Source organism: Diadema setosum, chromosome 14 (assembly GCF_964275005.1).
Source record: "Diadema setosum chromosome 14, eeDiaSeto1, whole genome shotgun sequence".
Taxonomy (NCBI): Eukaryota; Metazoa; Echinodermata; class Echinoidea; order Diadematoida; family Diadematidae; genus Diadema; species Diadema setosum.
Window position 1 is genome coordinate 30,592,028 of NC_092698.1, and position 20,273 is coordinate 30,612,300.

Below are 20,273 nucleotides of genomic sequence, written 5' to 3' on the forward strand. Positions count from 1 at the left end.
GCTCGTGGCCCTTGTTCACTTAGTGTCTCTCTAGTGAGCTGTATGACTCGTGGGTGTCGAGCTCGTGACACGCACCCACAGGAGGTGGGACTGTTGACGTTCTAGGCTTCATGTACAGAGAAATGGTTGTCACCTTTACCAATAAGATCTGTGTTTCAACTTTCTACGTAGTGACACGGGCATGTCTTAATATCCATATTCCGATTCCTTGGCTGAACATGAAAAAAAGACGGCGGGGTTTTACAAGGAAATTAAACATCAGATATATACACTCAGAGTTACAGGCTTGTAGTTTGTAGTTAACTGATGAGATTTCCATGAGTTATTGCTAACATAAGTGCATGAATTTGTTTCCATTTTACATACACACAAACACCCACGCACACGCACACGCACACACACACACACACACAAACATACACACTGTCTCTTTCACACCACTAGCTCATTGCACCTTCTACTTCTCAAGAATTAGCGCAAGAAGGACGTGAAATGTCAACGGCACGAGAGCTGCCAGGTTACCTGCGTCCTGTTCAGCAGAGACACTAAATCTTAAACCACTAATCATTATGATGATGATTGCAACTGTCATGAACCATGCAGAGCTAATTGCATATAACCATTCCGTTGCCAGGACAACCGCAATTATTGCAACTTCAAATTGTCGAAGAGGCATATATTATAATGGTCAACGATGATGTGATACGAAAGTAGATGTTTGCAAGCTTGCTTGAATACTGCAAGATATAAAAATGATTAAAGAAATATCATGTAGACCTATTAAAAATGTTATATAAATATATACATGTATATATATATATATATATATATATATATATATATATATATATATATAATATTGATTTGAGTGCGTTTGAAGACAGTGCACATATTCATCAGAAGTGTATGTGTTGTTTATATGTATATATATATATATATATATATATATATATATATATATATATATATATATATATATATGTCATACAGAAGAGAGAAAGAGAGCTAGATAGAGAGAGGGAGGGAGATACACAGGAACATAATAGTCACAGTGACACAGAAATGAGGTGATATATCCGGTATGTTATATAAAAGGAAGACACCAAACCGTGTCTCTGAATCGAGGGCAAACACAGATTTCTGTATCTCATTTTAACAAGGACAAACCGACCACTTCATGGATTTTCTTTGCCAGTAAGAAACACCCATACACACATACAAACACACACACACACATACACACACACAAAAAAAAGAGCAGATCAGCTCTGCATTTTAATCTTGAACGTTGCAATCCAACTCTTGGGATTGCATAAGCACGCAGAAGCCAGTTTTGCATTCAGGCAGTGAAGTGATTTGTGCATTCGATAGACAGCTGTCCGATTGGGGTGCGGATGAAGACACTGTACATATTCACCAGAAGTCGCACTTCTTCAAGAAATCAATAATTAGACCACACTATTGAATAATCATGACCTGATTCATTTCCTACTTCACACTTTCTCTGGCAGTTGTTCTGCGGTTTTCTTTTTTTTTTCTCTCTCTCTACCTATACCTGTCTATCTCTTTGTCTATTAGTGTATATATTAAACTATATATTTTCTGTCACGTTCGCTTATCTTCTTGTGGGTGCACATCCAGTTGTCCGTAAATTTTGATAGTCATTGTCATGAAACACATTTCTTTTTGTTCGCGCTAAGCTTGCTTGCTTTCGAAAATGTAACCACCTTGCCAAATAAAAGTTTGTAACTGTACTACTCATGTGTAGCTGCAAATCTGCACAACACGAAATATAGTACAATGCACTTTAGCAGATTTTTTTCCCCATTATACATTTTGGTCTTATTGAGAGCAATAAATCACGAAACTTATCAATAGACACTTCTAAACTCGGTCCCCGTTATCACTTAAAGCGCTTGGGGTACTTTAGCTGATTCTTCATGATGGTACATGTATCAGACTTTTTCCTCCACGCATGCACGTATCACGCTGTACTAAGTATTATCACGTGTCATATGAACACATGAATGCGTGTGGGAATACCGCCTTATACCAAAGCAAAGCTACGAACAAACACACACAACCACACACACAAACACGCACACACATATCTTCTATTTCATTATGATATTGGTTTGCGTAGATTGAATTCGAATGACCTTGACTTCGAAGCTGTTTACGACTATTCGTTTGAAGATGACATTAAAGTGCCCTGCATCAAATCGACTGAACATAAATTGTAAAAGACCAACGCATTCAACTTGGCAAGAGAACGATCGAATGATAACCGCTGAATATGAACGCGTAGCCTACTTTTAAATGTCTTCTTTTTCTTCTTCTGGATTTGCCTACGTCCTTCACTTCTGAAGATTATTGTGTATAGGCATCCTATAAGTACTTGCATTTCATATCATTTAATGTCAGCGTTGACATGCGGGGTGTTGAGATAAGAAATATGCGCTGAAGGGAAAGAAATTGTTGACTATTTTGTATTGTTTGTTTCCTAAAAGAAAGCCATTACGTCCCCACTCTCTAGGTTGGCACTTGCTGCAATTCATGCCAATTACACGATTTACAGACAAAATTTTTGTGAAATTGAGGTTGTCTTCATACTCCCCTCCCCCTTTTTTCCGCGGGGGGAGGGGAGAGTAGCTTTGCCCTTAAAATAGAAAGTGACCCGAAGACTTGTGCCAGTAATCAGAAGCAGAGATATACTGCTTGCTTCCCACCAATCAGCATAGAGGAAGATCACGTTTGTCGAGGAGGCTGATATAAACAGAACGAAAATAATGGCCTCTAATGAATTTATTTTGACATCCAGGCCGATAGCCGCTGGAATATTCGAAGAGTGATGTCTCATTGAAAGGTGAAAGGAGCTGCACACGAGAAGATAATGGATGAGGCCAATCAGATGTACGTGTAACGTTTAATGGGATCGCGGTAGTAAAGGAAACCTCGGTGACACCATGTATCAAAGAGAAAAGTGTCAGAATTCAATGGTGAAAACCCTTGTTTTCAAACCATCAATTCGTACTATAATGTCTCAATTCAGTCATGCAAGAAGGTCAGTAAATCAGTAATAGTCCATGAGCCAAGTCTGAAAAAGCCCTTATTTTTCGATTTGGTTGCACCCCCGGAGGGCCCAAGATTTCTTGTTTCCAAAAGATAGGTACAAGTCTGTAGTTCATGGAAATGACATTTTTTACCTTGAACTCTTGATCGTTACCATGGCAACGCAGTTGATCTATCACAACCTTTGGTAGTGTGTGCCATTTCAGTGTCAAATCAAGAAATTGGGTTAGATAGTTCAAAGTTTATTTTTCATGAACATATTCTTAGCATATAAGTAGTATTTTGTAAGAATGTAGGTTTAATAAATTTCTTGAAAAATAATTGGTTTAAACGAACATGAGTGTTGCATTATGGGTACTAATGCCGTTTGAATGTCATGTGACTCTTATCATTGTAAGTCATATCAATGCATTGTCAAAATTTTAGTAAATGTTATTTTATATTGGCATTATTCAATTAAAATGGACAAAATTTGTTATAACGGAGCATATTCATAAAGAATAGTGTCTAATGACTTCAATTTTCCCATATTGAGGCAGACTACCAGTTTGTTACCATGGCAACTGAAATCATGTAAAGAGCATAAAACGTGATTCTGCCTACACAAAGCTCCAGTAAGGGCAATAATGTCTGTGAAGTGTACAGTCTTAAAACCAAAACTTCATTAAAAATTATTGACTGTCCCAATAAAGGACCAAATTGATTGACCGATGAACAATTAGATATTTTTATCGGGTCAGTGTTCAGTGTCATTTCTGTGTCATTTCTAGGTCATTCTCAAGGTCATTCTCAAGGTCATGCTCAAGGTCATATGGTACAGTGGCAGCTTCATATCATGGTTATGTAATACACACTGCAAAGAAAATAAAAAAAAATAGAAGATATACTAAGCAATGCTGAAGGAGCACCATGACATCAAAAATAAGTTTTCAGATCATTAGAAAAGCGCCCTCTTTTGTCCAAATATGAAATAATACTTCTACATCTGAAGGAAACAAAGATGGCGGAAATGGCGGAAGTATTTCTTTGATGGCATGATCCAGGTGTAAGTTGTTTTTGTCATAAGGGAGAAAGCTAACCAGCTGATACACCCCGAACAGACAGCATTGATTACAATAGGTAAGTGATTACAAAGTTTGTGTTAATCTTTGATCTCAATATTTAGAACTAGAAAACAAAGGTCTTGAAAGATTAGTCCCATATATCAATTTTCATGTAAGTTATATGAACTTTCGTTAAAGGCTAAAGCGTAGTCTTTGTCAAATCTCTGTTTGTCCAAGCTATCAAAAAGGAAATCACTTGTTCAGATTAGGAGCATTGGCATTGTGACAAATAGATAACGATAGTCAGAGTAAAATCATTATATCTGTATATCATCAAGAATAGGTCAAGAATATGGACCAATGCAAGAATTCTAAGGTTCAAAACTGTTTTCTTTTAATTTAGACCAAAATGTTAAATCAGGACCAAGATCACGATCACGTTATGAGCTGATGAATAGATATGTTATACGATTATTGGTCTTTGCTAGTGAACAAAACCTTTTACCCTATCCTAATATTATAGGGACTGTACAGTACTGGTTGAGGTGGGGATTCATGTTTTGAACATTGTTAAGTGAGATAATGAGAAACCTCTTATGAAATATGAAAGAGCATGTAATTTTAAGAAGGATTCAACGTTTATTTGATGAAAATTGGTTTTCAAATGGCTGAGATATTCAAAATAGTGATAATGATAAAAGGCGACAGGCCACAACTTTATTAGGATCTCTTTGTTTCACCTTGTTTTTGGATATATCTCAGCCATGTCAAAACCGATTGTCATCAAATAAACTTTTGATACCCCTTAGAATTGCATGCTCTTTGACATCTCATAAAGTGGTTTCTGAATATCTCGCAAAGCGTTAAAAGCTAAATCCTCACCTCGACCAGAGCTGTACACACCCTTTAAGATTTAGAATATGATTAAGAACATCATAAGACTCAGGCACATATTAGATTAATATCAGGAATAAGACTTAGTGACCTAGACTGAGTGTAAGATAAAATATCAGGACCAAGATTATGGAAATGCCATGATCAAATTAAACAAAATGAAAGAAAAACCCAGTCAATGTTGGTCAAAATAAACGCTGAACAAAGTGGGAAAATACCGAAATTAAGATGATAAAATTTGATATAAAGCAAAACATTCTCACATTTAAGAACAAAGTCAGTATGATTTAAACCAAAAGGAAGACCAGATCTAGATCAAGGGCGCAATGGACATAGTGATCGCTACTCAGTCCAAACTACTTCTAGATTCCATGGCACAAGGTTGGCAAAGGGCCCATTGAGCCACCTCCGTGTATTTTCGTTCTTTTTCAAGCGATTGCTCTAAAATTTGGCGCAGATGTAAAACAAGTCATGATCTAAATCTGGATCCATAAGAAATTTCAATGGTGATCAATAAGACTTAGTGACCTAGACTGAGTGTAAGATAAAATATCAGGACCAAGATTATGGAAATGCCATGATCAAATTAAACAAAACAAAAGAAAAACCCAGTCAATGTTGGTCAAAATAAACGCTGAACAAAGTGGGAAAATACCGAAATTAAGATGATGAAATTTGATATAAAGCAAAACATTCTCATATTTAAGAACAAAGTCAGTATGATTTAAGCCAAAAGGAAGACCAGATCTAGATCAAGGGCGCAATGGACATAGTGATCGCTACTCAGTCCAAACTACTTCTAGATTCCATGGCACAAGGTTGGCAAAGGGCCCATTGAGCCACCTCCGTGTATTTTCGTTCTTTTTCAAGCGATTGCTCTAAAATTTGGCGCAGATGTAAAACAAGTCATGATCTAAATCCGGATCCATAAGAAATTTCAATGGTGATATGGTGACCTTCAGATAATCATTATCAGAAGGTTGCCACGTGCGGGCGCTTTCATAAAACGTGCCACAAAGTAGTGAAAATGTAGACCATAACAATGATTTACATTTTTAAGAATTTGTCTTAGCCAAAAAAATATTTTAAAAAATACACACAAAAAAAAAATAACTGTCAAACAAAAATATAGAGGATTTTCATTTCCATCGAAAACCTTCATTTCCACAAGCTCTTCCTTTAAATCACTTTCATAAAATCTCAAGGAATATTTCATTTAAAGTATTTTTTTTTCATTTGCACTTTTATATGTCACGTTTTATCTCACCAGTAGACGCTTAATTTATATTATAAATTGTTTGTGTATGAACTCTTTTTTTCAGATATGGATGCCTTTTCACTTAATGTATCCCACCAGCCGGTCAAGCGGTCAGTTGTGAGTGAGGGTACTTCTCCATCTATTCACGATGGACCACTACCTGAAAAGCAAACAACTAGAGCTAGCATTGCTCCAAGAGATCTCAGGGAATGTATCTTTTGCCAAGCAATGACCTATGTCAAGTCACACTCAGGTAGTAGGGTGGCAGAGACTCTTATAACTTGCCAATCTCAGGAGGTTACCGAAAACATCCAAAGAGCCGCAGAAGTCAGAGAAGATGAAGAACTCCTACTAGCCATCAGAGATCTCACAGTCACGCACATTAGATACCATACGAGTTGTCACAAACGCTTCACGAAGCACAAATCCTTGGAACGCTTGGCTCAGAAGAATGATGCTCACATTACAAGCTCATATGATGCTGCATTTGATGCCATAAAGGAATACATCAACACTGAATTAATTAAGGATATGAAGGTAATGCAGATGGCTGATCTTCTTAGGAAGTTCAAAGAGCTCCTCTTTGATGCTGGCACTGAATCTGACTATCGATCAGAAAAACAGAAGAATAGTGAGCCACTATGGAAATCAGTTGTCTTTTCGGCATCCAAAGAATCGTTCTGAGTCTGAGATGGAATTCCTTGAAGAGGTACCAAAGGGCCAAATTGCTGAGGCAGGTGGGCAGTCTTCATCTACGTCTGTGGAAGAAGAAGCATGGAGCAGCGACATCATCTCATATGATAAAAGTGAGGAAAAAAGCTTGCAACATGTGGCAGTTATCGTACAGCAGGCTCTATTTCAGGTGAATCCAGCGGTCTCCCAACCCATTAGGCCTGAAGATATAGATGAGAACAATGTTCACATTCCGAATTCAAGTAGATCAGTGGGTTTCTGTACCAGCTACCATCCATCGTCAAGTCCTCTCTATAAGTCAAGATCTCATACATGCTGTGAGTCGGGGGGAGTAAAAACTCCAAAGCATGTGGCACTTCCTTTCCTTGTCAGAACCCTAGGTGGATCTTCAGAAATGATAACTGTCTTGAACAGAATGGGTCATGGTTTGTCTCACACACAGTAAGAAGAGATGGAAACTTCGCTTGAAGAAAATGTCTCAAAGACTTACTCAAATTTGCCAAGCAACTGACAAAATGGTGTATTTGAGACATTTTGTTGGGATAACAGTGACCTTCAAGAAGAGACGCTCTCTGGACATGGAACTACACACTGCACTGGTTGCATAGTACTACAAATTAGACGTCAAGAAATAGGGCTGTCACAGTCTTCCACCAATGCTCAAAACACAAAATCTGACGGCGACATCAACAATCGCAGGCATTCCATTAAGCCCCAGCCAAATGCAGTGATGCCGTACCAATCAGTTCCAAGGAAAGGACCAGCTAGAGAAACTAGTAGTTGATCAAGATCTGACAGCATCGTCTTCGAAAAATGCTGTGGCAAGGAAAAATAACTTTGCATGGTTCTTGACTAGGTTGGCGCCTGAGGAAGTGATGTTCCAAGAATGTGATGACAAACATCAGAATGTCCCCAGCTGGACTGCTTTTAACAGGCTTACTCAGGAGAGTGTACCAAGTCTGACCACTATCAGCTATTGCCCGTCAATCGATGCCAGCCCGACGGAGATGTAGGGGGTGTGCGTGGCCGCACTGATGAAGAGGATTCATTCCCTATCACGTCGCAACCGGACAGTACCCCCATACTTGATTTCCCATGCCCACGACGTGAGGCCCCTTCCCACTTCCCACTTCCCTCCCCTTCCCGGCAACCGAGGAGAACTGTGCAAGACTTGGAGACTGGCTACTTGCATACTACCGGTCCAGCACTTTCAATGTGTGTGATCACCAGCCCCTACCGATGATGTCTGGTCCCCCTATGCGCATACTCGTGGAACCGGGCGCCACACCAGAGGCTCACCATACCCCCATACCCATCCCCATCTGTTGGCAGGATGACGTGAAGAAGGGCCTTGATCAGGACATCCGACTTGGTGTTCTCGAAACTTTCCCAGTAGGCACCCCCCGTCACGCGGTGCTACCGCATGGTCATCTGTGCGAAGAAATCGGGTAAGCTCAGGCGTGACTTCCAGGCACTCAATCACCATGCTACCCACGAGACCCACCATACGCAATCCCCGTTCCACCAGGCCCGTGTGGTTCCATCTAACATGTACAAAACTCTGTCTGATGCATGGAATGGATATCACAGCATTTCCTTGATGTGCGGGACCGCCATCTCACCACCTTTATCACCCCGTGGGGTCGCTATTGGTAACTCGTGGCCCCACAGGGGTACATCGCCTCGGGGGACTGCTATAGCCACCGGTTTGATGACATCATGGCAGACTTCCCAGCGAAGATAAAGTGTGTGGACGACGCACTCATGTGGTTGGATAGTATTCAGGATGCCTTCTTCCAGGCGGCTTGACGTATGTGGCCGCAACGGCATCACCTAGAGCCCATCCAAGTTCGTCTTTGCACAGCAGACCATCGAGTTTGCCAGATTTGAGATAACCCCAGCGACTGTCCGCCCTGCCCGCGCTTCCTCCAGGCCATCCGCGAATTCTCCGCACCTGAGAACGTCACCGATGTCCGCAGCTGGTTCGGCCTGGTGAACCAGGTGTCCTACGATGCTTCCCTTCAGAAGACTCCTCAAGCCAGGCAGACATTTTCAATGGACAGACACCCTGCAAGAGCTCTTTGATGAAGCGAAGTCCCTGATCATCGGGGAGATCCAGGAAGGTGCCACTATACTTCGACAAGGGAAGACCCACCTGCCTGGCCACGGATTGGTCGAAGGATGGGATCAGTGTTTGGCTGCTACAGAAGCACTGCCCGTGCTGGAGCACCAAGCCCTTCTGCTGCAAGTCTTGTTGGCGGGTCACCCTCGTCGGCAGCCAGTTCACATCTGGGTCAGAATCTCGCTATGCTCCAATTGAAGGGGAAGCCCTCGCTGTTGTGGACGCCCTCGATAAGGTGCGTTATTTTGTCCTTGGGTGCTCTGACTTGACTGTTGCTGTGGATCACAAGCCTCTGTTGAGAATATGTGGTGATCGCTCTCTTGACACCAGCCCCAACCCCTGTCTTCGCAACCTCAAGGAGAGGACCCTGCGATATCGGTTCCGTGTGGTGCACATCCCGTGCCTTCATCACACTGGGGTTGATGTTCTCTCATGCCATCCAGTTAGTGAGTCCCAGCCGCTACACCTCCCGGATAATCGCCAACCTCCAGGGACCCACTAGTGAGTCTGGCCACATTGAACTCTCACGTGCCATCCTAGCTGCCCCCCGGTGTTGTGTGGAGGGCATGCTGCGGACACTCCACAGGTTTGTGCCCATAGGGTACCCCCGATGACAATGCCATCGTTGAGTCAGTCACTTGGGATGACATCCTCTTAGCCGCCTCCAGTGACCCCCCCCCCCCTTCCCCTTCTTACTCGACTTGGTGGAGAATGGCTTCCCAGACTGCCGCGATGACTTACCTGTTGATCTTCGCCGGTATCACCAATTTCGCGATGGTCTATCCAGTTTTGATGGGATGGTGTTCTACAACGACCGTATCATGATTCCCTCCACTCTGCGAGAGAAGGTCCTTTGAGCCCTCCACTCGGCCAACCAAGGGGCCTCTCAAATGTGTTCCAGGGCTGAATCCTCCTTCTTCTGGCCTGGGATGTCATCTGACATAATGGACCTGCAGGCACGATGTTCAACATGCAACCTCATGGCTCCCTCTCAGCCGTGCGCCCCCGCCCCCACCGTCAGCCCAGCATATCCATTCCAGTGCCTCGTGGCCAACTATTTCCACTAGCTATCATGGTCGGTCCTTCCTCGTTGTGGTGGTGGACAGATACAGCAATTGGCTGATCGTGGAGGAGGCTGCCAATGGGGCCGCCGGGCTGATTGCCGCCCTTAGAAGCATATTCATCACCTACGGCATTAGCAACGATCTCACCTCTGACGGTGGGTCTGAGTTCACGTCCAACAAGACCAGAACATTTCTCCGGCTTGGGGGGTCCACCATCGCATCTCCTCTGTCGCGTTTCCACACAGTAATTGCCGTGCAGAGGTCGGGGTCAAGACGGTCAAGCGTCTCATCCCTGGGAACACCACTGCTGATGGCTCCCTCGACACTGATGAATTCCAGCGTGCCATCCTGCAGTATCGGAACACTCCCGACCGTGACACTTGCCTATCCCCTGTTCAGTGTGCCTTCGGTCGACCAATCCGGGAGGAGGCCTTGCGGAATAGGCACATGCCCGCTGCCAAACGTCTCTCCGCCCACACACAGGTACTCCCCCCACTTTCCGTTGGTTACTGCGTCCGCATCCAGAACCAAACAGGCCCCCACCTGAGAAAGTGGGACAATTAGACTGGAATAGTGGTTGAAGTGTGCCAGTTCGACCAGTATGTCATCAGGGTGGACGGCTCAGGACGTTTCACACTCCGTAACATGAAGTTCCTCCGCAAGTACCAGCCGGTTATCCCTCGAGCGACCCTCACCACATACCCAGGGCCCTCCACGGTCTCGCCTCCACCTCGTGCCATTCACCCCACCACAACGGGCCATGACAAGCCACCCTTCCCCACCACAGAGAGTACACTCCCCCCAACTGGCACTGCCAAGCCGTCCCACGATTCCCCAGTGCAGGACAGCCGAAGTGATCAGCCCGTCTCCTCCGGCTCACGGGACCACGCCCCTACCTCGCAGTTGCCTTTGGGCCTGGAACCACGCTGCCGTCTGCCCCGCTCCATCCGTGTTCTCCTTCCGTTCAATGCCCCGGACGTAAGGAGGAGCCTCTCCCTGCCGCACCAGACGCTGACCCCTCCCCTCCCACGCTCCAGCGCTGTACACGACGGAAGGCTCCACCGGCTCATCTCCATTACTGATCAGACTTGTCATTGTTCTTTCATCTCGTTAGATGGATGTTATTTGTTGGTTAACTTTTTGCGCGTTTGACTTAAGTTGACTCTTTTATTTGTTGCTCAGTTCCTTGTTATTCAGTCTTTCTGGTATCCATGTTTTATTGCTCCGAAAGACTTGGGCGGCATAGATAATTATTTTTATTACTTGATATATCTTTTTCCTTTTTGCAGCCTCCATTGGACTTAGTGTGATTATTGCTTGATTTGAACAATCGGACATTGATAGCAAAGAGCAATACTCATCTAGTGTTCTCATCTATTTTCAAAAAAATTTCATTCAAAAGGTATGTTATGTCTTTAATTGGAGTCATAGTTGTAAGTACTTTTTATAATTTTGCAGAACAAACCATATCCATCATCAGGGCAAGGAAACAAACAAAGTATATATATCCTCTCAAGTTCATGTATATTAAAATCAAGAATGATAATACATTATGTATTTTGTAATATCTCTATTATTTTGTGCCCCTCCATCTTAGACTTTCACCTTACGGTAAAGAAACATCCTGCATTTCATCCTCATTGAATACATTGAATGGATTGAGTGGATTATCCATATTGAATTAGACATGTATGTAAACTATCCAAGAAAAAGAATCCAAGGAACATTTGTTAATAAAATTATGCTATTCCATATTATTCTATTCTGTTCTATGTGTTGTTGTCAGTTTGGTGAAAAAGCAAATGTTGTAGATCTATGATGAATTAAAATGATGTTATGATACACCCATGTATTTGTACAGCCTTAGAGGAGGCAGTGGAAAACTTTAAGTTTTCACATACAAAATTACAAGATAAAATGTTATAAACGCCATGACCTTGAAAATGACCTTGGGAATGACCTAGTGTACATGGTTATCCTTCATTGAAAGTCAATATGAAATGTGTGATACTGTTTTATTCAGTTTTGGTTGTAGATCATTTTTGCACATAAAGCACTTTACTGTCATATATATGTAGACTACTATAGGGCCGGAAAGCTATCATGAATCACTTGCACTAAATACTGTTGTTGCCATGGTAACAAAAAGGAACAATCTTTTCATTTATTTAGAAAAAAAAAAACAACACACTCTGTAGATTGTGAACTTTAATGATTTGATCATTAGGGATTCTCGCAAAGGAACTGACATTATACACGTAAATTAAGCATTTTGAATTTGAGAATGACCTTGAGAATGACCTTGAGAAGGATTTAGAGGGTAAACTAACCAGATACCCTCTATTGAAAATACTTGAAATGCTTAATTACGATAAGTAATGAGAAATAATTAGTTGAATGATCATTATTTTACATTGTTACACATTTTAAAAACAAATTTCTATTACATGGGCCTGTTACAGAGCCAAAAGCTCTTCTTTGCACAAGAGACTCAACTTCCGTTTCCATGGTAACAACTTAGCAGACTGAGGTCATGTGGTAGAGTTAGAGTCAGCTTGCTTCCTAGTTTGTGTAGCAAACTCATAGTAGCATGTACAGTTCCTTGAAGGATTTGACAAAAACTTTTATCACAAAAATTAGTCCTGAATTTGTATCAATTTTGTGATATTCAATAATTTGACCTTGAAGTGACCTTCATATCCTCGAAGAATGAGTCATGTTCATATTTATTGCAAAAGTCTTTAGTACGTTACTTAAGCCTTTATTCCAAGACAAGAATATCCTACTAATTCGATTACTTACAGAAAATTTTTACCTTTAATATATTGTCTCATTCTCTAGAAATGACATTGAATCGGCACATGTTTTAAGAGGTTGTGATATCAACTGCGTTGCCATGGTAACGATCAAGAGTTGGAACTTAAGATCATCATTTCCGAAAAGTAGAGACTTGTACCTATCCAACGGTACCAAGATATCTTGGGCCCCCTGGGGGTGCTACGAAAATGCAATTTTCAGGCCTTGGCTCATGGACTATAAGCCCCTGTTTGTCACATGGGGTTGTGTCTTTTCAACACATTCCAGAATTAAGAAAAGAATAATGTATTACCAAATCATTAGAGAATGGGAAATGATAAAAAGTAACTCTTCCAGGATTTGTGGCTTGAATGTGAATCGGTGAAATCATCGCTTCGGACTGGTCATTGCAGCACGTGTTATAGGGTGACCAGAATGTGGGGAACGGAATGGAGCCGCGGTGAATGAAAACAAACCAAATTATTCCCAGAAGTCGGGAAATTCAACGATTCCCTTGATTGGGAGTCTTCTTGAAGTTTGGCCATTCATACCACTCTCTTACCTTCCACAGACATTCGGAGCAGTAGCTCCAGAAATGCATCAGTTGCCTCTGTAGACTGCACCGTTCGTGTTTGCAATTAACCACTTTATACAACACTGTGATGTCATAGAGGACACCGCCTTCCAAGGATGAAGTGATTCATTCTCACATGTAGTTTTTTGTGTTTTTTTTGACAAAAGCGGTAGATTTTACATCTTTATTTTCTTTTTTATCCTTCGATATATACAGAAATGTCGATATCCGGAAAGATTTTCACCATCAATTCGTGATCACTCCGGACTGATTGTTCATTCTAGATTATTGAAGTTTTTGGATATTCATAAAATAATTTCTGACTATCAGTTTGGTTTCCGGCAAAACCACAACACATCCCACGCAATACTTACCTTTTTAGATAAAGTTTCAAAAGCTATTGATCAATTTCATCATACAGTCGGCGTTTTCCTGGACTACTCCAAGGCCTTTGATACCATTGACCACAATATACTTTTTTTTTTTTTATAAATTATCACATTATGGTATCCGAGGAAAGGCCTTGGAGTGGTTCAGGAGTTACCTTTCTAACCGTAAGCAATTTGTTTATGTTAATGGACATACATCTGTCATGCAAAATGTTAATTGTGGAGTGCCTCAAGGAAGTTTGCTTGGACCTCTTTTATTTATCCTTTACATTAACGACATGCCGAATTCATCAAGTATTCTTTCCTTTCTATTATTTGCTGATGATTCTAATGTTTTTTGTCACATTCTGATCCTGATATGTTAATCGATGTTTTAAATGTTGAATTGGATAAATTACTTCAATGGATAAGAGCAAATAAATTGTCCATAAATATTAAAAAAACTGAATGTATGATTTTTAGTAACTCTTTAGAAAATGTACCTAGAAATGTATATCTGAATGACACAGTTATCGAAGAAGTTTCTTCAATCAAATTCTTAGGTTTGATTATTGACCGTAAACTTACCTGGAATTTACATATTGATTCCATAAGCCGTATTATTTCAAGAAATATAGGTGTTATAAATAAAGTTAAATTTTGTTTACCCAAAAATGTTCTTTTAATGTTATATTCATCTCTGATTTTACCTTATTTGAATTATGGTATACTCGCCTGGGGAAACACACATTCTTCTCATTTGGAAAGACTCCTTTTGTTACAGAAAAAAGCTCTTCGCATTATTTGCAATGAATCGTGGAGAAGTCATACTGATGTGTTATTTCCTGAAAACAAAATCTTAAAAGTTAAGGATTTGTATTTTTTACACCTAGGACAATTCATGTACAAACTTACCTGAATTCTCTCCCATTTGTGTTTGAGTCCATGTTCACTAAAATAGATCTGTTCATTTTTATCCTACCCGGCAATCCAACTCATTTCATTTGCCATTAACTAGGACTATGTTTGCTAAATCTATGTTTTCTTTTACTGGCCCCAAATTTCGAACACTCTCGATGATAGTATGAAACAAGTTCTAAGTTTAAACACATTCACATCTAAACTGAAGAAGTTGTTCATAAATTCTTATATAGTTGAATGAGTTATATTTTAATTAGCCTTAATTTTGAGCTCTCTTTTATTCGTATACTCATTCTTTTCTTTTATCTATTCCTTTCCTATATTATGTACATATACCTCGGTGATCCACGGCATCATGTGCCTCGCGTGTGCTGGTATAAACCTTTCATCTCTTCTCCTTTCTCGCCTTTCCCTGTCCTCTTGTCTCTTTCTGTTTCTTCTTTCAAAATAATTTTCTCTTTTCCTCTTTTTCCTTTACTGTGTTTTGTTTTTCTTTCTCTATCTTTCTCTTTACAAGAGAGGTTGCTTGTGTTTGTCCGTCTGTTTGTTTGTTTGTTTATATGTATAGGTCTGTATGTGTTGTACACCTTCTATATTATGTCTAGCTAAATGCTTTTTGATGTTATTTAGTCTTTTTGTCCACGAGGAGACTGCAAAATACAAGCTTAGCTTTTTAGCATGTCTCCTCCATTTCCTGCAACTTTAGTTTCAATTCAATTTTTATTGTTTACTTTGCTTTTGTGATGCGTAGTATTGTCAACTTCACGTATTTTTCTTTGTTACTACATTGCACTGATCTTGTGTTATTTTGTGTATGAAAATGTTGGAAATGAAATAAATGAAATGAAATGAAATTGTACACCTTGATATCGTCATCAAATCAGCGATAAAGTTTCTATATTGTAAACATTTTACCTCTGTCTTTCAATTCTGTTGGATCAGAATGGATTTTCTGCTTGGATGTGAATAGCTGTGTGGATGGAAGGTTTATATTGAATCTTCAGTGCCCCGTAATCGATCTAGCTTCCATGAATTTTAGTCTTCGACAACATGCAAAATATTAGTGAAGTGCATCTCTGGAATCGCCGACATTATCCTATCACCCTGCCTGTGACTGAATTCATTGAAAAAAAGAAAAAATCGGTCGCATACAACATTGACAACATTTTGAACGCATAAATTGTGCTTCTAATTATAAAAGAGAGGTTATGTGCAAGTTTTTTTTTTTTCTCGACCTGCTTGTCTTCAGTAGGCAACTCCCTGATAAAACGCTTGCATTTCAAACCATCAATAAACCAGCAGATAAACCACCAGTGCACCTGCTCAGTATTTCCGAATTACCGCCAATACAACTGTTGAAGGTGATGATGCAAAAGCATGTTATCCTTCTATACCAAATCTCACCCCCGACTTATGGGGGTGTGGGGGGGGGGGGGGAGAAGAAAATCCCAAACACCAAATCATTTTCATTCAATGCCCAATAAGAGATAAACCCGGTCAGGTTTTCCTTGCTCTTTTGTGCGATTATTTGATTTCAAGCTCCTCATCAAAAATTGATTAGATTCCCCCTAGCGACCTTTGTTGATATCCCAGACCCTCAAAGTCTTGACGCCCGTGAGCGATGCGTATATAGAACTTGAGAAAAGTCAGAAAAGAATCCGGCACTATCAATTCGAAGGGTGATGACTTAATTAGTGCACTCACGATTGATCACCGGCTGCCTGGCCGCGACCTTTCGGCGAGCACTTTGTATGCGCAAGACGGAGGTGAGGTTGTCCGGTACTAGGGTTGGCGTAATATCAAGGTTTGAATTAGTTAAATTAACATGAGACGACAAGAACGTGGCTCAACACTTACTTCGTGATAGATGTTGTTTTTTTCTGTTGAGTTGCCGGAACTCTGAAGAGACGATCGATGGTGATTCTCTGCAAGGCGACAACTACATCACTCCTGATTCTCCCTCTCGAAACATCTTGAAACATCTGAAGCAAGCATTTAGATGTGTCTCTCTTTCTACAATGCTTCTTATTCCTAACTAACCAAGAAGAGAAAACATCCTTTATCTAAAGACATGTTCGCGATCTACTGTGTGTCCAAACGTTTGTTAGGAAAATGTGCAAAGTTGTTACATTCATCAACCATTTTAAAGGACGATTGAATTGCTTCAACTGAGAAGTTACTTTGCTTCTTTAGCAAATGCTGAAAAGACGAGATCATTCGAGTCGCCTTGATGGTATCGATCCTAATCTTTATGATATGACCCACATAAGGGTCAAATCTGTGCACAATTCAGGGCTAGAATCTCAACGTCAGCATTGCCGCTAGACCTCTTTTACGAAATTATTTGGCTTGTCGGTGATTGTACAATAAGAAGCTCCCTCCCCCTCGATCTCCTAATTTACTCAGAGGATTTTCTACTCTTCTAATTCATGGGGCCAATCCCGTCTCTCTTCGTTATCTCCTAAATCACTCCATATTCATTCATATGGTGTATATCTGAACAAGACTGCTGAATGGGTTAGCCTCGTAAGTATCATTAAATTTTTCTTCTCTGAACGGATGACCTTTTCTCGTTCTGTCTCAGCTGACTTTAATTCGACATCTGATCGATTTAGCTGCTACTCATCTCAAAATATATTGACCTTTTTTTTTTTGTCTTTTCATTTCAAATATTATTTCCATTTGCTTTTTATTCTAAACTGGCACTGACCAATAAACCATGAATCGCCGATTCCCAAGTTGCTTCACCTCCGCTAATAGTCTCTCTTTGGGTGGTAACGACTCTGCGGCAATAGATAATCACATCACGTTATGACTTCGTCGAGTATACCAAAGATAAGTCGAAATTCCTTTATAGCACAAGCGATGGCAATTTCCATTAACATGCGTATTCTTTTTCGTTCTCTCGTTTGTTTTCTCTCGAGACATTATATACCCATACGTTGCCTGATGAAAAAAAAAAAAAAAATCTGTAGTACGACATCATCGGCTTCATTGCTATCTTCCTTCCTCCATGACAAACTCAGGATCGGTTTACTCCGGGATATCTGGAGGTGGTGTCCTGTTTATTAACAACAACTGGATCAATTTTCATGCGCTTGTCGAACGATTGGGGAAATTAGCGCGAATATGAAAGCAAGTATTATCAAACAGCATTACCGGTATGTGTTCTCCATTTCCTCAAGTGATGCTTGCATGATTAAATTAAAAAAAAGGGAAAAAATAGCAATAGAGAAAAAAAATGATTGTTTTGGTTTTTCTTCCGTCATTAGTTTCTTCCATATAATAATATCTCAAGTGTTGTCGGCATAATATTTCCTACTGGTTGAGCCGGTTAGCAGTTTACACAAAGTAACGCATTACAGTAAAAGAAAGAAGACTTTGTTTAGTTGCCGATAAAGAATATCCGTTTATCAGAGAGAGTTCAGAGATGTGTGCTGAAACTCTCCAAGGCTGTTATCATTATCACTCTTTGAAAATACTACAAAAAGTAAATGGTGACATTTCAATATTGGTTGACATTTGTTGAAACCTAGGGATGAGATTTGAAACACTGTGATCAGTAAAGAAATTACTGGCCGATATGACGTGATGATTATGTTCACCTGTGTTGCTCGTAATTTTTTTTTTTTTAATACACTAAAAACGTACGTGACATACGGACGCATTGCAATGTTGGAGTGGGTACTTTCATCAAAGCATCATGTCCCGGATGTTCGCATCCACCCTGTTTGTAGATAATATCGACGTTGCAGCAGCAAAGAAGACGCTTGCACGCCATGAAGAAACCCTGTGTTACTCTCCTAAAGGGTAACATCTGTTGCACACAGTTGTTTGTTTGTTTGTTTGTTTATTTTTACACAAGATAGTCTAGACTCAAACCCTCATTGATGTATTTGGCGAGGCTCATGCGTCATTCAACGGAGGTTTACGGGGAAGCTGGAATTTCATGGTTTTAATAAATGTTCACAGGAATGCATTATTGTGTATACGTGCAGACCTTGACCAATGACTGCCATCCTCTCTTTGTTCTAGACGTAACAAATAACCTCGTTCAAAGGGCGGGAAATTCTGAACTGTTACTTCGCGATCAGCCACCAACAGGTAATACTATTAAAGTATGGATGATAAAAGAATCATTGATTACAAGAAGATTGTCTCATTAATGCGATTTTCGCATTTTTCTCCCACGCGTCATGTCTTGTGCGATGTCACATTGTGTTTTGTTTATTCATTATATTTCTCTCTTCTGACCTCAAGATTCCTTTCTGCTAGCGAATGGTTGGTAACCACCACCCATTTGTGACGTCATATTTTTCTAGCTGGTTTGTGGCAGGTTTAATGGTGCGAGACGATATTTCGGCGCGCACGCGTGGTTTCTGCGTTTAGCTCATTGCCAACCCCTCAGTGATGAGGCCGGCCATTCATTATTAACGCTAATGGTAGAGAAGAATAGAGGGGAATGGGGGGGGGGGGGGAGGGAGGGGCAAAGACATGGGATGGGGAAGAGAGCAAGATATTAAAGGGAAAGTGAAAGGGGATTTACCGTATAGTGAAAGAGAGGAAGAAAAGGATAAATTGTTAGAATTTCTTTGATTGAATCGCTTTGATATTAACAAATTGATTAGATTTGACAAAAATTGTTTTCGCTTGAACGACTAGTCTGTACTACACAAATTGGTAGCAAGTAAGAGGAAGAGCAACCCAGATTTATCTGTATGCCTAATATTGTGAAGTGATGAAAAGCAAAACAATCCCCTTCCGTATGCCTTAATAACTGATGGAGCTATTTCCACTTTCGTTTTAGATTCCATGTCAAATCCGGTGTGGCATAGAAATAACGTGCAGAAGAATTTCGCTACAATTGTCAACGGAATATATAGCGTAGGCCCTATATGCAGCGAGAAATGAAAATATCCCTTGAACTTTCGATTCATAAACGTTCCATGTTTAAGAAATGTTCTCGTTGGCCAGACGATGGAACGTTACATGACAGACTGCCGAATCACATATATACCATAGGGATGAACACAATAGATAAAGAGTCCCCTATCCCCGCACACACACTTACAATACACATCACACGCGCATACATAATTATGTGTCATCACAACGCATCAATATGAAGTTTGGTGCATGAAAGCTTATAACGTGAACCACGATTCTACCAATTGTACATCACGCCAGCGCATTGTCATGCATATATATATATATATATATATATATACGTAAATCTCACAGAATTGGGAGAGGGTAACATCTCGTAGATAAACCAATACAACGAAGGGTGATCGATACCAATAAGCGAATTCAACCTTTTGCCTGATTCAGCGTTTCTCTTTTTTCCTTTTACGGGAGAAAGTTTACTACATTATTGAGAGTATACCCTGATGATAACGCATATTCAGCTGATGCCATCAGTTGTAATGAAATATTCATTTATAACGCTGCATACCACTTTCGATATC